A 21735-nucleotide genomic window follows, 5' to 3' on the forward strand; every position below is an offset into this window, starting at 1 on the left:
AGAGAGAGAGAGAGAGAGGAAGGTATAAACTATGTTAGCTAGTCCCAGACATTCAACACCTACACTTACATGTGTTAAACATCGTAAGAGAGCTTCTTCCTCATGTCAAATTCACACGGACTATAATCATAGTTCTCATTTAAATGACTCACACAGTGACAATGGCTACAGCCTCTGTATGGTTGTAGGAGATATTATTGATAGACGTGCCCGCCTTCGGTTAGGTGATCTCAACCGGCACACATATTTTACAAGTAAACTAACAAAACAACTACAGCACACCATTCTCTCTGTTTTCAGAGCTAATTTATCAGGGAGTGATATCAGATCCTCAGCCCCAGTCCAAAGGTGTCTATGACTGCTTCCTAAGTGGCACCTTATTCCCTTTAAATTGGCTCTGGCCAAAAGTAGTGCACTATATAGGGAATAGGGTGCCATTTGGGTTAGCCGACTAGCATAAATCTTTAATATCTCTACACCTCAGAGGACCCTCTTAAGAAAATCTTCTGCTGTCCAAAAATGTCTCTCTCTTTATCTCTGCATCTTCAGTCCATCTCTACTGTATCTCTATACCTCGGAGGATTCTCTTTTGAAAAGCTTCTGCTGTCTACAGGGCCGGTTCCAGGTATAAGCAACATAAGTGACCACTTAGGGCCCCGCAGCCGCTAGGGCCCATGGCAAAATGCGTAGAATTGCAGGAAATTAACTCTAAAACCTCCATTTTTGTCTACCTGAGGGTTTGACATTGTAGATAGAGAGAGGTCACCAGCCAATGCCCCTTTCACATGTCACACAATCACCAACCCTGTCTACAATGTCAGTCATCCACATTACCTGGAGCAAGAGCCACCCATCCCAATACCGATGGAAGAAATGGATGACAACCATATCTGTTTAATTATGTGATGACAACCAGAACTTTGAGACAAGAACTTTACCCAGCAGTTTAAAGCTGTCTAGTCTAGGGCCAGACACAACTAAAGCCATCAGATAGGCAGACTGAGGTGTGTGCGTATGTTGTGGAATCTACCTTTGATATTTAGACACCATAAGCTTATTATGCCCCAAATAACTCAGACATCATCTATTGATCTACCACGTGGAAGCTATTGAAAGTGGATGTTGCTGAGAGAGACATAGGCCTAATCACATAATTGAATAGAACAATATTATATTGTACCTCTGTGGAAAGCAGAACATGTTGAATAAATAGTCAACATTGATTAGTGTGTGTCTTTAGTTTTACTATCCTTTTGTGGTCCAGGAGTCCTCCCAAGTAAAACAAGGAAAATTGCGGGGACATTTCGCCGGTCCCCAGAAGGAAGAAGGCTATTTAAGGCTTAGGGGTTAGTTTTAGGGTTAGTGTTAAAATTAGGATTAGCGGTTAAGGTTAGGAGTTAGGGTTAGGTTTAGGGTTAGGGGTTTGGTGTTGAGATTAAGGTTAAGGAAAGGGGTTAGGGAAAATAGGACTTTGAATGGAAATCAATTGTTTGGTCCCAACAAAGAGAGTAAAGCAAATGTGTGTGTGTGCGTGCTCGAGCATTCGTGTGTGTGTGTGCCCATGTTTGTTCTTGTAACACCACTGTAACTACCACCTTCTCCCTCTAGCACATCAGGATGCCTAGGGGCTTCCACAGCCCTACCATTCCCATGGACCTCATTTAACTCCTCACTCTTTCACACTTCAGATCTTCATTATTTCACCTGCCTTCCCTTCCCAACACATGACAATAGAATAGTGACTTCTAACTTTTTAGTTGACTAATTAGTGGCCATCATCCCTTTAGTTTTTCGGCCAGTACATAAAAAATATTATGAGACAGATATCCATCTTCATTTGAGGAGATTAATCCAGTATTTGATAGTTCTTGCACATCATTAATACACCCACAACGTTCTGTGTTCTGTGCAGAATAGCCTACAGTATACTGTATAATACTCTGCGTAGCACGTGTTGTGAGACGCCTCATGCCGTGCTGCAGCTGTATGTTCCCATTACAAATGGAAAGTAGAAATCTCTTGAGTCACAAGTATTCAACCCCTTTGTTATGGCAAGCCTAAATAAGTTCAGGAGTAAAAATGTGTTTAACAAGTCACATAATAAGTTGCATGGACTCACTCTATGTGCAATAGTGTTTGATGTGGTTTTTGCATGACTATATCATCTCTGTACCCCACACATACAATTATCTGTAAGGTCCCTCAGTCGAGCAGTGAATTTCAAACACAGATTCAACCACAAAGACCACAGAGGTTTTCCAGACATTAAATATCCCTTTGAGCATGGTGAAGTTATTAATTACACTTTGGGTGGTGTATCAATACACCTCGTCACTACAAAGATACAGACGCCCTTCCTAACTCAGTTCACGAAGAGCAGTGCATCTGCTCAGGGATTTCACCATGAGGCTAATGGTGACTTTAAAACAGTTAGAGTTTAATGGCTGTGACAAGAGACAACTCAGGATGGATCAACATCATTGTAGTTACTCCACAATACTAACCTAAATGACCAAGTGAAAAGAAGGAAGCCTGTACAGAATAAAAGTTTTCCAAAATATGCATCTTGTTTGCAACAAGGCACTAAAGTAATACTGCAAAAAATGTGGCAAAGCAATGATCTTTTTTGTCCTGAATACAAAGTGTTATGTTTTGGGGAAAATCCAATACAACACATTACTGAGTACCCCTCTCCATATTTTCAAACATGGTGGTGGCTGCATCATGTTATGGGTATGCTTGTTATCTTAAGGATGTTAAGGGTGGGGGAGTTTTTCAGGATAAAAAACAAACTGAATGGAGCTAAGCAAGGGCAAAATCATAGAGGAAAACTTGGTTGTCTGCTTTCCACCATACACTGGGAGACTAATACATTTTTCAGCAGGATAATAACCTAAAACACAAGGCTAAATCTACACTGGAGTTGCTTACAAGACGACAGTGAATGTTTCTGGGGAGGGAACGAGTTAAAGAGTTAACTTGAATCTACTTGAAAATCTAAGGCAAGACCTAAAATGGTTGTCTGGCAATGAGCAACAACCAATTTGATAGAGCTTGAAGAATTTTGAAAAGAATAATGGGCAAATGTAGTACAATCCAGGTGTAGAAAGCTCTTAGAGACTCGCCCAGAAAGACTCACAGCTGTAATCCTTGCCAAAGTATTGACGCAGGGGTGTGAATTCTTATGTAAATTAAATATTTATGTATTTAAATTTTCAATGAATTTACAAAAATGTCTAAAAACAAGTTTTCACTTTGTCATTCTGGGGTATTGTATGTAGATTGGTGAGGGAAAATATATTTAATACATTTTGAATTCAGGCAGTAACACAACAAAATGTGGAATAAGTCAAGGGGTATTAATACTTTCTGAAGGCTCTGTATGTGCCTTTTTGGATGCTCTATGCCTATACAACACTGCCAGTGGACTGATTATTTCTTCTGAGCACATATGGCCCATGTGCGTCTTGGTTATGTGATGTGATATGATGTTCATTGTACTCTCTTAAATCAGATAGGACTAGATTATATCCTCATGTGATACCCAGCAATTCATTTTTTGGGTTTTGGTCCGTATCTTTGAGGCCCATACAGTACATGCCACTATGTTAAGTCCTGTTGTTACTTTGAGAGGGCATTATGGGCTTGTCAATGATATAACGTGTGGGGTTGTGACCTGGATAACCTTCTCTTCCTGGTTTTTCAAAATGTCTGCCAAACACAATTAGCACCTTTTATGTTAGTAGAAGGCAAATGTGTGTAATTGTGTAATTATAATCTTTGTAAGTTTGATATTCAAATTGCTAAGTAAATATCTCAGGAATAGTGTGGTGAGTTTTCAGGGCAGTGGACATCAGGATGTGCTAACTGTTTTTACTGTAAAGTTAAATTGTTCATATTTACTATGAACCAATTACTTATGTCCACTACAGTGCACACACAATTACAAATTATTTAAAGAAGGGGAGAAGGGGAAGAAACAGGGGTCATATGGGGAGAAATGGGGGATACAGTAAAAAGAGAGAAAGAGAGAGAGAGAGAGAGAGATCAATACATGTAATTTAGTAGTGAACATCGGGATGTGCTAACTGTTTTTCTGTACCTACTCTAAAGTTGACTGTATAGTCATATTTACAATAAACCAATTCCTTATTTTCAATACAGTGCACGCACATATAATAAAAATATGTATCACTTAATAAATACAGTTGAAGTCGGAAGTTTACATGCACCTTAGCCAAATACATTTAAACTCAGTTTTCACAATTCCTGAAATTTAATCCTTGTCAACAATCCCTGTCTTAGGTCAGTTAGGAGCACCACTTTATATAATAGTAGAGAGAATGATTTACTTCAGCTTTTATTTGTTTCATCACATTCCCAGTGGGTCAGAAGTTTACATACACTCAATTAGTATTTGGTAGCATTGCCTTTAAATTGTTTAACTTGGGTCAAATGTTTCCGGTAGCCTTCCACAAGCATCCCACAATAAGTTGGGTGAATTTTGGCCCATTCCTCCTGACAGAGCTGGTGTAACTGAGTCAGGTTTGTAGGCCTCCTTGCTCGCACACACTTTTTCAGTTCTGCCCACATATTTCTATAGGATTGAGGTCAGGGCTGTGTGACGGCCCCTCCAATTCCATGACTTTGTCTTTAAGCCATTTTTCCACAACTTTGTAAGTATGCTTGGGGTCGATGTCCATTTGGAAGACCCATTTGCGACTAAGCTTTAACTTCCTGACTGATGTCTTGAGATGTCAATATATCCACATAATTTTCCTGCCTCATGCCTCGTGCATTATTCGCTCCTGCAGCAAAGCACCCCCACAACATGATGCTGCCACCCCCATAATTCACGGTTGGGATGGTGTTCTTTCTTTGTCCCCATGTGCAGTTGCAAACCGTAGTCTGGCTTTTTTTATGGTGGTTTTGGAGCAGTGGCTTCTTCCTTGCTGAGTGGCCTTTCAGGTTATGTCGATATAGGACTCGTTTTACTGTGGATATAGATACTGTTGTACCTGTTTCCTCCAGCATCTTCACAATGTCCTTTGCTGTTGTTCTGGGATTGATTTGCACCTTTTGCACCAAAGTACATTCATTTCTAGGAGACAGAACGCATCTCCTTCCTGAGCGGTATCACGGATGCGTGGTCCCATGGTGTTTATACTTGCATACTATTGTTTGTACAGATGAACATGGTACCTTCAGGTGTTTGGAAATTGCTCCCAAGGATGAACCAGACTTGTGGAGGTCCACAATTTTTCTGGAGGTCTTGGCTGATTTATTTTTATTTTCCCATGATGTCAAGCAAAGAGGCACCGAGTTTGAAGGTAGGCCTTGAAATACATCCACAGATACACCTCCAATTGACTCAAATTATGTCAATTAGCCTATCAGAAGCTTCTAAAGCCATGACATTATTTTCTGGAATTTTCCAAGCTGTTTAAAGGCACAGTCAACTTAGTGTATGTAAACTTCTGACCCACTGGAATTGTGATACAGTGAATTATAAGTGAAATAATCTGCCTGTAAACAATTGTTGGATAATTACTTGCGTCATGCACAAAGTAGATGTCCTAACTGACTTGCCAAAACTATAGTTTGTTAACAAGACATTTGTGGAGTGGTTGAAAAACTAGTTTAATTGACTCCAACCTAAGTGTATGTAAACTTCTGACTTCAACTGTATGTTCAAAAACGTTTTTTTTGCTGAGTCTCAGAAAGATAATATGCTAATGAGCAGAGTATACTCCTGAAAAAAGTATTCCCATTTGTGTCAGAAATAGAAAAAAAGACAAACAAAACAACTAAATAAAAACAAAACAAAAGTTTCATAATAAATGTACTGATTACTGCCTACCTACACTGTAGTCAAAATTTCTACAGTCCTACGGATGGCATCTTACAGCTGATTGAGAGATTTTGTCCTCCAAATATCTGGGGTATTTCATCTCAAGGACACTGTTCCATAAATAAACATCAGTGCACGAAAGTGGATGGACATAAGGCAAGCTGGAGAGAGCAGAGAGATCAGCTAGTATGGTGAGTGCAACACTAACATACTCTGTGGAGTGTGCCTCCCTAGAGGTTTTCTGACCACTGACCATAGAGTTGGAAAGGGGGCACACTTCACAGAAAAACCTCATGGGGCTGTCCATGCTGTCACAGAAGTGATAATGGCAAAGATAAGTGATGGTCTCTCTTCCGACCTCGATGGAGTTGACTGACATTTACACTGATCTCAGAACAGTCTTGCACTTAACCCACTCTGACAGTTCCATTTAAAATGCCCTGTATACCACAGGCCTGGGGGAACAGCAGGCACACTACTGGTTCAAGAGGACAAATTTAGTAAATATGACGTATTTAGACAGGCAAAGTGTAATGCTCCCTCTGGATAACAGAAATCCATTCCATGTCCCCTTTCTGTGTAGACGCAGGGGCATCTACACTACTGTACGTACAGTACCAGTCAAAAGTTTGGACACCTACTTTTTCAAGGGTTTTTCTTCATTTTTACTATTCTCAATATTGTAGAATAATAGTGAAGACTTCAAAACGATGAAATAACACATATTGAATCATGTAGCAACCAAAAAAAGTGTTAAACAAATCAAAATATATATTTTATATTTGAGATTCTTCAAAGTAGCCACCCTTTGCCTCAATGACAGCTTTACAAACTCTTGGCATTCTCTCACCAGCTTCACCTGGAATGCTTTTCCAATAGTCTTGAAGGAGTTCCCACATATGCTGAGCACTTGTTAGCTGCTTTTCCTTCACTCTGCGGTCCAACTCATCCCAAACCATCTCAATTGGGTTGAGGTTGGGTGATTGTGGAGGCCAGCTCATCTGATACAGCACTCCATCACTCTCCTTCTTGGTCAAATATCCCTTACACAGCCTGGAGGTGTTTTGGGTTATTGTCCTGTTGAAAAATTATTGATAGTCCCACTATGAGCAAACCAGATGGGATGGCGTATGCTGCAGAATGCTGTGGTAGCCATGCTGGTTAAGTGTGCCTTGAATTCTAAATAAATCACTGACAGTGTCACCAGCAAAGCACCCCAACACCATCATACCTCCTCCTCCGTGCTTCACGGTGGGAACCACACATGTGGACATCATCCATTCACCTACTCTGCATCTGCGAATCAAAAATCTCAAATTTGGACTCATCAGACCAAAGGACAGATTTCCACTGGTGTAATGTCCATTGCTCATGTTTCTTGGCCCAAGCAAGTCTCTTCTTCTTATTGGTGTCCTTTAGTAGTGGTTTCCAGCAATTTGACCATGAAGGCCTGATTCATGAAGTCTCCTCTGAACAGTTGATGTTGAGATATGTCTGTTACTTGAAGTCTGTGAAGCATTTATTTGGGCTATAATCTCTGAGGCTGGTAACTTATCCTCTGCAGCAGAGATAACTCTGGGTCTTCCTTTCCCATGGCGGTCCTCATGAGTGCCAGATTCGTCATAGTGCTTTGAAATTTCTTGACATTTTCCACATTGACTGACCTTCATGTCTTAAAGTAATGATGCACTGTTGTTTCTCTTTGCTTATTTGATCTGTACTTTCCATAATATGGATTTGGTCTTTTACCAAATAGGGCTATCTTCTGTATACCACCCCTACATTGTCACAACTCAACTGATTGGCTCAAATGCAATAAGAGGGAAAGAAATTCCACAAATTAACTTAACAAGGCACACCTGTTAATTGAAATGCATTCCAGGTGTCTACTTCATGAAGCTGGTTGAGAGAATGCCAATAGTGTGCAAAGCTGTCATCAATGCATAGCGTGGCTCCTTTAAAGAATCTCAAATATAAAATATATTTTGATTTGTTTAACAGTTGTTTTGGTTACTACATGATTCCATATATTATTTAATAATTTTGATGTCTTCACTATTATTCTACAATGTAGAAAATAGTAAAAATAAAGAAAAACCCTTGAACGAGAAGTTGTATCGGTCACGATCGTTATAATGAATGTCGGACCAAGGCGCAGCGTACGTAGAGTTCCACATGTTTATTCAGATGAAACTCACAAAAAACAATAAACAGCAAATGAAACGTGCAGCAAATGGAGTGCTCACAGGCAACTAACCAAAAACAAGATCCCACAAAAACCCAGTGGGAAAGGCTGCCTAAATATGATCCCCAATCAGAGACAACGATAGACAGCTGCCTCTGATTGGGAACCATACCAGGCCAACATAGAAATACAAAAACTAGAATATCCACCCTAGTCACACCCCGACCTAACCAAATTAGAGAATAAAAGGCTCTCTAAATTCAGGGCGTGACAGTATCCAAACTTTTGACTGGTGCTTTATGTAGTGCGGAGCCGAAGATGGACTGAAATATGAATCCACTAAGAGCATTAAACTGTAACATATTACATCATTACATCATCATTAATAAAGCACTAAATAGAACTGAAAGTCTTGTTAATTGAAGGTCATGTTAAATTGAATAAATACATTTTAGTATAAATTGTTAACTTCTATCAATACATAAGATACAGTAGCCAACATTGATTATACAGTGCCTTGCGAAAGTATTCGGCCCCCTTGAACTTTGCGACCTTTTGCCACATTTCAGGCTTCAAACATAAAGATATAAAACTGTATTTTTTGTGAAGAATCAGCAACAAGTGGGACACAATCATGAAGTGGAACGACATTTATTGGATATTTCAAACTTTTTTAACAAATCAAAAACTGAAAAATTGAGCGTGCAAAATTATTCAGCCACTTTACTTTCAGTGCAGCAAACTCTCTCCAGAAGTTCAGTGAGGATCTCTGAATGATCCAATGTTGACCTAAATGACTAATGATGATAAATACAATCCACCTGTGTGTAATCAAGTCTCCGTATAAATGCACCTGCACTGTGATAGTCTCAGAGGTCCGTTAAAAGCGCAGAGAGCATCATGAAGAACAAGGAACACACCAGGCAGGTCCGAGATACTGTTGTGAAGAAGTTTAAAGCCGGATTTGGATACAAAAATATTTCCCAAGCTTTAAACATCCCAAGGAGTACTGTGCAAGCGATAATATTGAAATGGAAGGAGTATCAGACCACTGCAAATCTACCAAGACCTGGCCGTCCCTCTAAACTTTCAGCTCATACAAGGAGAAGACTGATCAGAGATGCAGCCAAGAGGCCCATAATCACTCTGGATGAACTGCAGAGATCTACAGCTGAGGTGGGAGACTCTGTCCATTGGACAACAATCAGTCGTATATTGCACAAATCTGGCCTTTATGGAAGAGTGGCAAGAAGAAAGCCATTTCTTAAAGATATCCATAAAAAGTGTTGTTTAAAGTTTGCCACAAGCCACCTGGGAGACACACCAAACATGTGGAAGAAGGTGCTCTGGTCAGATGAAATCAAAATTGAACTTTTTGGCAACAATGCAAAACGTTATGTTTGGCGTAAAAGCAACACAGCTGAACACACCATCCCCACTGTCAAACATGGTGGTGGCAGCATCATGGTTTGGGCCTGCTTTTCTTCAGCAGGGACAGGGAAGATGGTTAAAATTGATGGGAAGATGGATGGAGCCAAATACAGGACCATTCTGGAAGAAAACCTCATGGAGTCTGCAAAAGACCTGAGACTGGGACGGAGATTTGTCTTCCAACAAGACAATGATCCAAAACATAAAGCAAAATCTACAATGGAATGGTTCAAAAATAAACACTTCCAGGTGTTAGAATGGCCAAGTCAAAGTCCAGACCTGAATCCAATCGAGAATCTGTGGAAAGAACTGAAAACTGCTGTTCACAAATGCTCTCCATCCAACCTCACTGAGCTCGAGCTGTTTTGCAAGGAGGAATGGGAAAAAATGTCAGTCTCTCGATGTGCAAAACTGATAGAGACATACCCCAAGCGACTTACAGCTGTAATCGCAGCAAAAGGTGGCGCTACACAGTATTAACTTAAGGGGGCTGAATAATTTTGCACGCCCAATTTTTCAGTTTTTGATTTGTTAAAAAACTTTGAAATATCCAATAAATGTCGTTCCACTTCATGATTGTGTCCCACTTGTTGTTGATTCTTCACAAAAAAATACAGTTTTATATCTTTATGTTTGAAGCCTGAAATGTGGCAAAAGGTTACAAAGTTCAAGGGGGCCGAATACTTTCGCAAGGCACTGTAGTTGCTTGGATTGGTTACCTGTCTTTGCAACTGATTTAAGCACAAGAGTGTACTAGGTAGCATGGACCAGCAATGACATAGACAGCTCTCATTATCTGACATTTTATACTTTATTCCACTGCATGTATCCGACTACACTGAGGCAGGTAGTCACATATGCATGGGTCCCACATCCTCCACCACTCTCAGACAGGCAGTGAAGTGTCAGTTAGCTGTCACCAGCAGAAACTGAAAAAGGATCAGGATACCACTGGAGTGTGTGACAGTAACTGTCTGTGTATGCCTTTCTGTACTCACTCTACTCTCCATTTCTCCTTTACTCTATGTCACTCTTTTTATCGCTCTCATTATATCTATCTCTCTCCCTCTTTCTGTCTCCTTCCGAGGGACAACTAGGAACACCTCAGCTGACTTAGACCCTTATTAATTGATCAATTAAATCTTAGTTTCCAAAAATCAAATTTTCAGCAACTTAACCTTTAATTGACCTCATTTCTTTATTCAATTTTTACATAAACTCTGCTAATATGATTAGGATAGACTGTATTATTGAGATAGAGTTTAAAATGCTAGCTGGGAGTAGCATTCCACTTACTGCTGCTTTAAATCTGGCCAGGTTCAAAGGGGGTTACATACTGTATTTGTTTATGAATGAGTGGAATCATAGCAAGAGCAGTTCCATCACCACACCTCTGGCAACCTCCAGTCATTTCAGCTGTTAAATGTTGATATGAAAATATGAAAATGAATGTGCAGAAGCCTATATATATTCCCCAGAGTAGACTTGCTGTGTTGCAGCGAAAATGTTGCAAAAACCAACTAATGGGATTTAAAATATAATTACTAACAAACTCCCTGGTTAGCTTTTAAGCATAACTGATAGAATGAGAGACTGCAGCTTATAAATCCATCACTGACATTGCAGTCCTTTAAGGGTTGAGAGTTCGAGTTATACATTGCATCCCTATACATACATGAGACTGCATAGACATAATGCTCCAGAGACTGTTTGAGAGCTAAAAGTTCCAGTTATAGGTACAATAAAGTCTCACGTAATTGGTCAGCTCCTCGATTAAGTTCTGTGTCCATACCTGTTAAGAGAAGAGATGAAAAGATGCTAGAATGAGGAGCAGAACTGGAATGTGGAGTTGTCCCCTCCTTTTCCAGAATTCGAAAGATGCTAACACCTGCAAAATTATGATTTGTTCAAACAACGCATAAAAATAAAAAAAATAAAAAACCCCGGAACTACTGCTGCTCGTTATCCCACACATCCCATTCCTTCCCAACAGATACTATGGTACCAGTTAGTATGTTTACGTGGCTCTGTCCATGAGAGATTATAGGTACAGGCATGATTCCATATACAAAGAAGACTACAGTTCCAGTTAAGGGTTCTGTATCCCAATGGACAGGATGCATCTACACTTCCATATATACACCCATCTATACATCCATCTAAACATCCATCCATTCATCAAACTATACGTCCATCAATACATCCATCCATACATCAACCTATACATTCATCAATACATCCATCCATACATCAAACTATACATACATTAATACATCTATATATAGATCCATCTATACATCCATATATACATCAACCTATACATCCATCCATACATCAAACTATACATCCATCAATACATCCATCAATACATCCATCTATACATCCATCTAAACATCCATCCATTCATCAAACTATACATCCATCCATACATCAAACTATACATACATTAATACATCTATATATAGATCCATCTATACATCCATATATACATCAACCTATACATCCATCCATACATCCATTCATACATCCACGAGAGACGGTTTGATGAGAAGTCACCTCTTCAGAAGAGATAGGAGCAGAGAAGGGGCTGAGATAGAGGACGTATGTACATGAGACAGCCTGGGTGCGGGCGAGTGGCAGCTCTTACTCATCTACACGTATGTCATGATTTCTTCAACATGGAAAGCCCATCTGTACATCCCAGAGGGCCATGCCAATCATGAAGATTGGATGACGAGGAAGGAGGGAAGGAGGCTAAGCTACAGATCCACTATAGATGAAATGTAGAAGAGAGCAACTCCAGCCTGTCTTTTTGCCTCTCCATCCAACCTTCTACCATTGGAACGTACGCACGCACACATACACACACTCTCAATCCATCCATCCAGACTTCTATCATGGGACCATACAAGCATGTGCATGATCGTATCAAATGCAGAGAGTCATTGTAACTGAATGTAATTATACTGTTAATGCACTGTCAGTCAATGTCAGATATGACAATCATTTGATTGACAATCAGATTTTTTATCTCAATCTTGTTCTCTTTGGCAGTCTCTATGGCCATTAAGATCTGTGTATCCACTGTCCAAGGCAATGGTGCTTAGCTTTGCCTGGTTCATCATAATCAAAACCATGGCAGTATATATCATACACACTACAGGAGTGAAAAATTCCAGTCAGTCAGTATTGACCGAGAGAGGCTGCATGATGTCTGGCTGTCTATTGAAACCTTATCGATCTGTGTGTCAATGAAAAGTAGACGTGTGCTGAAGAAATCAGTAGAGTGCTCAACATTGAAATAACAACACCTCACAACCTCAGCATTGGATCAAGACTGGGGAAAATATACTGAACAAAAATAAAAACTCAACACGTAACATTTTCAAAGACTGCTGAGTTATAGTTCATATAAGGAAATCAGTCAATTTAAATTAATTCATTAGGCCCTAATCTATGGCTCTAATCTGGGGAGCCAGGCCCAGCAAATCAGAATGAGTTTTTTCCACACAAAAGGGCTTTATTACAGACGGAAATACAACGTCCGAACCTCCCTGCTCATTCCTCTGACAATCCCGCAGGTAAATAAGCCGGATGTGGAGGTCCTGGGACGGAGTGGTCTGCTGTTGGATGTACTGGCAAATTCGCTAAAACGACAGTGGAGGTGGTTTATGGTGGAGAAATTAACATTCTGTCAACAGCTCTGGTGGACAGAGCATGCCAATTGCATGCTCCCTCTAAACTTGAGCCATTGTGTTGTGTGACAAAACTGCACATTTTAATGTTGCCTTTTATTGTCCCCAGCACAAGGTGCACCTGTGTAATACTGTTTAATTAGCTTGACAGGTGGATGGATTATTTTTTTTAAAAAGTGTTTTTTTGTTGTTGAATTTTACCCCTTTTTTCTCCCCAATTTTTCTCCCCAATTTCATGGTATCCAATTGTTTTTTAGTAGCTGCTATCTTGTCTCATCGCTACAACTCCCTTAAGGGCTCGGGAGAGACGAAGGTTGAAAGTCATGCGTCCTCCGATACACAACCCAACCAAGCCGCACTGCTTCTTAACACAGTGCACCTGGCAACCTTGGTTAGCACGCACTGCACCTGGCCCACCACAGGAGTCGCTGGTGCGCGATGAGACAAGGACAGTGCATTCGGAAAGTATTCAGACCCCTTCCCTTTTTCCACATTTTGTTACGTTACAACCTTATTCTAAAAGGGATAAATATTTTTTTTGTCTCATGAATCTACACAAAATACCTCATAATGACAAAGCGAATACAGGTTTTTAGGAATGTTGCTGCCACCACCACGCTTCACTGTAGGGATGGTGCCAGGTTTACTCCAGACGTAATGCATTCACACCAAAGAGTACAAATCTTGGTTTCATCAGTCCAGACAATCTTGTTTCTCATGGTCTGAGAGTCTTTAGGTGCCCTTTGGCAAAGTGCAAGCGGGCTGTAATGTGCCTTTTACTGAGGAGTGGCTTCCATCTGGCCACTCTATCATAAAGGCCTGATTGGTGGAGTGCTGCAGAGATGGTTGTCCTTATGGAAGGTTTTCCCATCTCCACAGAGGAACTCTAGAGCTCTGTCAGAGTGGCCATCAATTTCTTGGTCACTTCACTGACGAAGGCCCTTCTCCCCCGATTGCTCAGTTTGGCCGGGTGGCCAGCTCTAGGAAGATTGTTTGTGGTTCCAAACATCTTCCATTTAAGAATGATGGAAGCCACTGAGTTCTTAGGGACCTTCAATGCTGCAGAAATGTACGGACAATTCCTTCGACCTCATGGCTTGATTTTTGCTCTGACATGCACTGTCAACTGTGGGACCTTATATAGACAGGTGTGTGCTTTTCCAAATCATGTCCAACAATTTACCACAGGTGGACTTCAATCAAGTTGTAGAAACATCTCAAGGGTGATCAATAGAAACAGGATGCACCTGAGCTCAATTTTGAGTCTCATTGCAAAGGGTCTGAAAACTTATGTACAGTGCCTTGCGAAAGTATTCAGCCCCCTTGAACTTTGCGACCTTTTGCCACATTTCAGGCTTCAAACATAAAGATATAAAACTGTATTTTTTTGTGAAGAATCAACAACAAGTGGGACACAATCATTATCGCTTGCACAGTGCTCCTTGGGATGTTTAAAGCTTGGGAAATCTTTTTGTATCCAAATCCGGCTTTAAACTTCTTCACAACAGTATCTCGGACCTGCCTGGTGTGTTCCTTGTTCTTCATGATGCTCTCTGCACTTTTAACGGACCTCTGAGAGTATCACAGTGCAGGTGCATTTATACGGAGACTTGATTACACACAGGTGGATTGTATTTATCATCATTAGTCATTTAGGTCAACATTGGATCATTCAGAGATCCTCACTGAACTTCTGGATAGAGTTTGCTGCACTGAAAGTAATTTTGCACACCCAATTTTTCAATTTTTGATTTGTTAAAAAAGTTTGAAATATCCAATAAATGTCGTTCCACTTCATGATTGTGTCCCACTTGTTGTTGATTCTTCACAAAAAAATACAGTTTTATATCTTTATGTTTGAAGCTTGAAATGTGGCAAAAGGTCGCAAAGTTCAAGGGGACCGAATACTTTCGCAAGGCACTGTAAATAAGGTATTTCTGTTTTGATTTTAGCAGTTCAACATATACAACAGAGTTACACATGGAATAAACAAACATACAGTCAATAATACAGTAGAAAAAAGTCTATATACAGTGTGGGCAAATGAGGTAAGATAAGAAAGGAAAGGCAATAAAATAGGCCATGGTGTAGAGGTAATTACGATATAGCAATTAAACACTGGAGTGATAGATGTGCAGAAAATGAATGTATAAGTAGAGATACTGGGGTGCAAAGGAGCAAAATAAAGAAATAAATCAAGTACGGGGAGGAGGTAGTTGGATGGGCTATATTACAGATGGGCTATGTACAGGTGCAGTGATCTGTGAGTTGCTTTGACAGCTGGTGCTTAAAGCTAGTGAGGGAGATATGAGTCTCCAGCTTCAGTGATCTTTGCAGTTCATTCCAGTCATTGGCAGCAGAGAACTGGAAGAAAAGGCGGCCAAAGTAGGAATTGGCTTTGGGGGTGACTAGTGAGATATACCTGCTGGAGCGTGTGCTACGGGTGGGTGCTGCTATGGTGACCAGTGAGCTGAGATAAGGCGTTGCTTTACCTAGCAAAGACTTGTAGATGACCTGGAGCCAGTGGGTTTGGCAACGAGTATGAAGTGAGGGCCAGCCAATGAGAGAGTACAGGTCGCAATGGTGGGTAGTATATGGGGCTTTGGTGACAAAAAGGATGGCACTGTGACAGACTGCATCCAATTTGTTGAGTAGAGTGTAGGAGGCTATTTTTCAAATGACATTGCCAAAGTTGAGGATTGGTAGGATGGTCAGTTTTATGAGGGTATGTTTGGCAGCATGAGTGAAGGATGTTTTGTTGCGAAATAGGAAGCCGATCCTAGATTTAATTTTGGATTGGAGATGCTTAATGTGAGTCTGGAAGGAGAGTTTACTGTCTAAACAGACACCTAGAATATTTGGACAACTACGAATACCTAAGTCAGAACCGCCCAGAGTAGTGATGCTGGACGGGCGGGCAGCGATCGGTTGAAGAGAATGCATTTAGCTTTACTTGCATTTAAGAGCAGTTGGAGGCAACGGAAGGAGAGTAGTATGGCATTGAAGCTTGTCTGGAGGTTAGTTAACACAGTGTCCAAAGAAGGGCCAGAAGTATACAGAATTTTGTCGCCTGTATAGAGGTGGATCAGAGAATCACCAGCAGCAAGAGCGACATCATTGATGTATACAGAGAAGAGAGTCGGCCCGAGAATTGAACCCTGTGGCACCCCCATAGAGACTGCCAGAGGTCCAGACAACAGGTCCTCCGATTTGACACAATGAACTCTATCAGAGAAGTAGTTGGTGAACCAGGCGAGGCAATCATTTGAGAAACCAAGGCTGTTGCGTCTGCTGATAACAATGTGGCGATTGAAAGAGTCGAAAGCCTTGGCCAGGTTGATGAATACGGCTGCACAGTAATGTCTCTTATGGATGACGGTTATGATATCGTTTAGGACCTTGAGTGTGGCTGAGGTGCACCTATGACCAGCTCTGAAACCAGATTGCAGAGAGAGAAGGTACGGTGGGATTCGAAATGGTCGGTGATCTGTTTGTTAACTTGGCTTTCGAAGACCTTAGAAAGGCAGGGTAGGATAGATATAGGTCTGTAACAGTTTGGGTCTAGAGTGTCTCCGCCTTTGGAGAAGGGGATGATCGCGGCAGCTTTCCAATCTTTGGGAATCTCAGACAATACGAAAGAGAGGTTGAACAGGCTAGTAATAGAGGTTGCAACAATTTCGGCAGATCATTTTAGAAAGAGAGGTTCCAGATTGTCTAGCCTGGCTGATTTGTAGGGGTCCAGATTTTGCAGCTCATTCAGAACATCAGCTATCTGGATTTGGGTGAAGGAGAAATGGGGAAGGCTTGGGCGAGTTGCTGTGGGAAGCGCAGGGCTGTTGACCGGGGTAGGGGTAGCCAGGTGGAAAGCATGGCCAGCCGTAGAAAAATACTTATTAAAATTCTCAATTACAGTGGATTTATTGGTGGTGACAATGTTTCCTAGCCTCAGTGCAGTGGACAGCTGGGAGGAGGTGCTCTTATTCTCCATGGACTTTACAGTGGTCCAGGAACTTTTTTGAGTTTGTGCTACAGGATGCAAATTTCTGTTTGAAAAAGCTAGACTTCGCTTCCTAACTGCCTGTGTATATTGGTTCCTAACTTCCCTGAAAAGTTGCATATCACGGGGAATATTCGATCCTAATGCAGTACACCACAGGATGTTTTTGTGCTGGTCGAGGGCAGTCAGGTCTGGAGTGAACCAAGGGCTGTATCTGTTCCTGGTTCTAAATTTGTTGAATGGAGCATGCTTATTTAAGATGGTGAGGAAGGCACTTTAAAAAAAATAACCAGGCATCCTCTACTGACAGGATGAAGTCAATATCATTCCAGGATACCCCGGCCAGGTCGATTAGAAAGGCCTGCTCGCTGAAGTATTTTAGGGAGCGTTTGACAGTGATGAGGGGTGGTCATTTGACCGCAGACCCATTACGGATGCAGGCAATGAGACAGTGATCACTCAGATCTTGGTTGAAAACAGCAGAGGTGTATTTGGAGGGCAGGTTGGTTAGGATGATATCAATGAGGCTGCCTGTGTTTTCAGATTTGGGGTTGTGCCTGGTAGGTTCATTGATAATGTGTGTGAGATTGAGGGTTTAGATCAAGCTTAGATTGTAGGATGGCCAGGGTGTTAAGCATGTCCCAGTTTAGGTCACCTAGCAGCACGAGCTCTGAAGATAGATGGGGGGCAATCAATTCACATATGGTGTCCAAGGCACAGCTGGGGGCAGAGGGTGGTCTATAGCAAGCGGCAACGGTGAGAGACTTGTTTCTGGAAAGGTGGATTTTTAAAAGTAGAAGCGCGAAATGTTTGGGTACAGACCTGGATAGTAAGACAGAAAGCTGCAGGCTATCTCTGTAGTAGATTGCAACTCTGCCCCTTTGGCAGTTCTTTCTTGGCGGAAAATGATATAGTTAGAAATGGAAATTTCAGGGTTTTAGGTGGTCTTCCTAAGCAAGGATTCAGACACGGCTAAGACATCCGGATTGGCAGAGTGTGCTAAAGCAGTGAAACTTGGGGAGGAGGCTTCTTATGTTAACATGCATGAAACCAAGGCTTTTACGGTTACAGAAGTCAACAAATGAGAGCACCTGGGGAATAGGAGTGGAGCTAGGCACTGCAGGTCCTGGATTAACCTCACCAGAGGAACAGAGGAGGAGTAGGATAAGGGTACGGCTAAAGGCTATAAGAACTGGTCGTCTAGTACGTTCGGAACAGAGAGTAAAAGGAGCAGGTTTCTGGGTGCGATAGAATAGATTCAAGGCATAATGTACAGACAAAGGTATGGTAGGATGTGAGTACATTGGAGGTAAACCTAGGCATTGAGTGATGACGAGAGAGATATTGTCTCTAGAAACATTTAAACCAGGTGATGTCATCGCATATGTGGGAGGTGGAACTAAATGGTTGGCTAAGGCATATTGAGCAGGGCTAAAGGCTCTACAGTGAAATAAAACAATAATCACTAACCAGAACAGTAATGGACAAGGCATATTGACATTAGGGAGAGGTTGGGCTGGCATGCTTGGGAATGGTTGGGCTGGCTGGAGACACGGCGATTCAGACAGCTAGCAGGCCGAGGGACGTCGCGACGGAGGAAAGTCTGTTTTAGCCTCCTCCTGCGGTTCCGTCGATAGACCAGTCGTGATGGATTAATAGGACTCCGTGTAGCAGAGGGGTCCAGTCCAATTGACAAATGGATCTATTCAGCTAACAGTCCAGTATGCTCTAGACAGCTAGCGGGCAGCGGACAGCAGGCTAGCAGATGGGCATTCAGGGGATGTCGCAACGAAGGGGCCTGTTGGAAAAAAGACCCTAGGGCAAATTACGTCGGTAGTCCAGTCGTGATGGATAAGCAGGGCTTCGTGTGGTAAAAGGGGCCCAGGATGATTGGCAAAATAGGAATAGTTTCACAAGAAATAAAGCTGTAATGTAACATGTGGAAAAAGTTAGGGGTCTGAATACTTCCCGAAGGCACTACAGTCAGCATGCCAATTGCATGCTCCCTCTAAACTTGAGACATCTGTGGTATTGTGTTATGTGACAAAACCGCCCATTTTAATGTGGCCTTTTATTGTACCCAGCACAAGGTGCACCTGTGTAATGCTGTTTAATTAGCTTCTTGATATGCCACACCTGTCAGGTGGATGGATTATACTTTTGACCAGAGCCCCATGGGCTATATATAGTGAATAGGAAAAGTAGTGCATTATATAGCGAATAGGGTGCCATTTCAGATGCAGACTGTGAGATGTTACCTGATCTGCGGACATTGCTCTTTACCAGGAAGACACCCACAGACAAATCCACCACATGTTAATTACCTCTAACACTTCCTCCATCCTCCACACCAACAACAATGCAAGGCTCTGAGTGAGTGACCTCAAAAACCACCTTGATAAACACACCTACTCACACACACACACACACACAGCTACGCAACACATGCCTGTGTATTCTGGTTCTCTCCCTAGTCTCCTGCAAAGCGGCACCAATTTTAAAAAACGTCAGAAATGACTCCAGCACTTTTTCATATCATCATAGCTGATACCAGAAGCTATAACATGTCATGCATATTTATGAATACACAGTGCCTTTAGAAAGTATTCACTACCCTTGACTTTTTTCAAATTTTGTTGAGTTACAGCATGACTACAAATTTGATTAAATTGAGACGTTTTGTCACTGGCATACACACAATATCCCATAGTGTCAATGTGGAATTATATTTTTTCAAAATGTATACAAATTAATTAAAAATGAAAAGCTGAAATGTCTTCAGTCCATAAGTATTCAACCCCTTTGTTATGGAAAGCCTAAATAAGCTCAGGAATCAAAATGTGCTTACCAAGTCACATAATAAATTGAATTGACTCACTCTGTGTGCAATAATAGTGTTTATCATGACCTCATCTCTGTTCCCTACACATACAATTATCTGTAAGGTCCCTCAGTCGAGCAGTGAATTTCAAACACAGATTCAACCACAAATACCAGGGAGGTTTTCCAATGTCTCTCAAAGAAGGGCACCTGTTGGTAGATCAGTAAAAAAAAAAAAGAAAAAAGAAGAGCATGGTGAAGTTATTCATTACACTTTGGATGGTGTTTCATAACACCCAGCCACTACAAAGATACAGGTGTCCTTCCTATCACAGTTGCCAGGGAGGAAGGAAACCACTCAGGGATTTCACAGTGGTGACTTTAAAACAGTTACAGAGTGTAATAGGTGTGATAGGAGAAAACTGAGGATGGATCAACAATATTGTAGTTACTCCACAATACTAACCTAATTGACAGAGTAAAAAGAAGAAAGCCTGTACACCATAAACACATTCAAAAACATGCATCCTGTTTGCAACAAGGTACTAAAGTAATACTGCAAAAAATGTGGCAAAGCAATGCACTTTTTGTCCTGCATACAAGTGTTATGTTGGGGGAAATCCAATCCAATCCTGAGTACCACTCTTCATATCTTCAAGCATAGTGGTGGCTTCATAATGTTATGGGTAGCTTGAAGGATTTTGAAAGGAATAATGCGCAAATATTGTACAATCTAGGTGTGCAAAGCTCTTAGAGATTTACCCAGAAAGACAGTTGTTAGAATCACCTTTGGTAGAGATTACATGTACTACCTCAGGGGTGCCAATACTTATTTAAATTAGATATTTATGTATTTTATTTTCAATAAATTAGCAAAAATGTCAAAAAGAATGTGTGTAGATGGGTGGAAATTTTTTTTTTAATACATTTTGAATTCAGGCTGTAACCCAACAAAATGTGGAATAACTCAAGGGGTATGAATACTTTCTGAAGGCACTGTAATTACATGTACAATGCAGTGTGGAACACCCACAGGTTCTGAACAAATATATGACAATTCATTCCATGTCGCCTTGTGAGAAAGGGAAAGAAAAAAAAAAAACTTCTCTGGGAGACTGGAGAGATAAAAGTGTGTTTGTGTGTGTGCACATGGATATCGATTGGCTGGCATTATTACGGGGTGGCAGGAAGCCTAGTGGTTAGAGCATTGAGCCTGTAACTGAAAGGTTGCTAGATTGAATCCCTGAGCTGACTAGGTAAAAATCAGTTGTTCTGCCCCTGAACAAGGCAGTTAACCCACTGTTCCCTTGTAGGCCATCATTGTAAATAATAATTTGTTCTTAACTGACTTGCCTAGTTAAGGATCTGCCCCTTTTTTCAATTTTTGCCTAAAATTACTAATCTAACTGCCTGTAAAATCTAGCTGCCTGTAACTCAGGCCCTGAAGCAAGGATGTGCATATTCATGGTACCATTTGAAAGGAAACACTTTAAAGTTTGTGGAAATGTGAAAGGAATGTAGGAGAATATAACACAGAAGAACTGTAAAATGTTACATTTCACAGAGTCATGGCTGAACAAGGACATGGACAACATACATCAAACTGTTTCTTCTATTTTACCTCCACAAACCGATGCTGGCACTAAGACCGCACTCAACTGTATATGGCCATAAGCAAACAAGAAAAGGCTCATCCAGAGGCAGCGCTCCTAGTGGCTGGTGATTGTAATGCAGGAAAACTGAAATCTGTTTCTAC

At 41.1% G+C, this 21735-nt stretch overlaps 1 protein-coding gene across 4 annotated transcripts in view; it reads right to left on the minus strand.

Moving 5' to 3' along the window:
• Positions 1–21735, minus strand: part of LOC110528350 (metabotropic glutamate receptor 2) — a 68644-nt gene that overhangs the window by 14908 nt on the left and 32001 nt on the right. The gene's annotated exons all lie outside the window — the stretch shown is intronic.

The sequence above is a fragment of the Oncorhynchus mykiss genome, chromosome 7 (assembly GCF_057628025.1).
Source record: "Oncorhynchus mykiss isolate SJ-2025 chromosome 7, ASM5762802v1, whole genome shotgun sequence".
In the NCBI taxonomy this organism is placed as follows: Eukaryota; Metazoa; Chordata; class Actinopteri; order Salmoniformes; family Salmonidae; genus Oncorhynchus; species Oncorhynchus mykiss.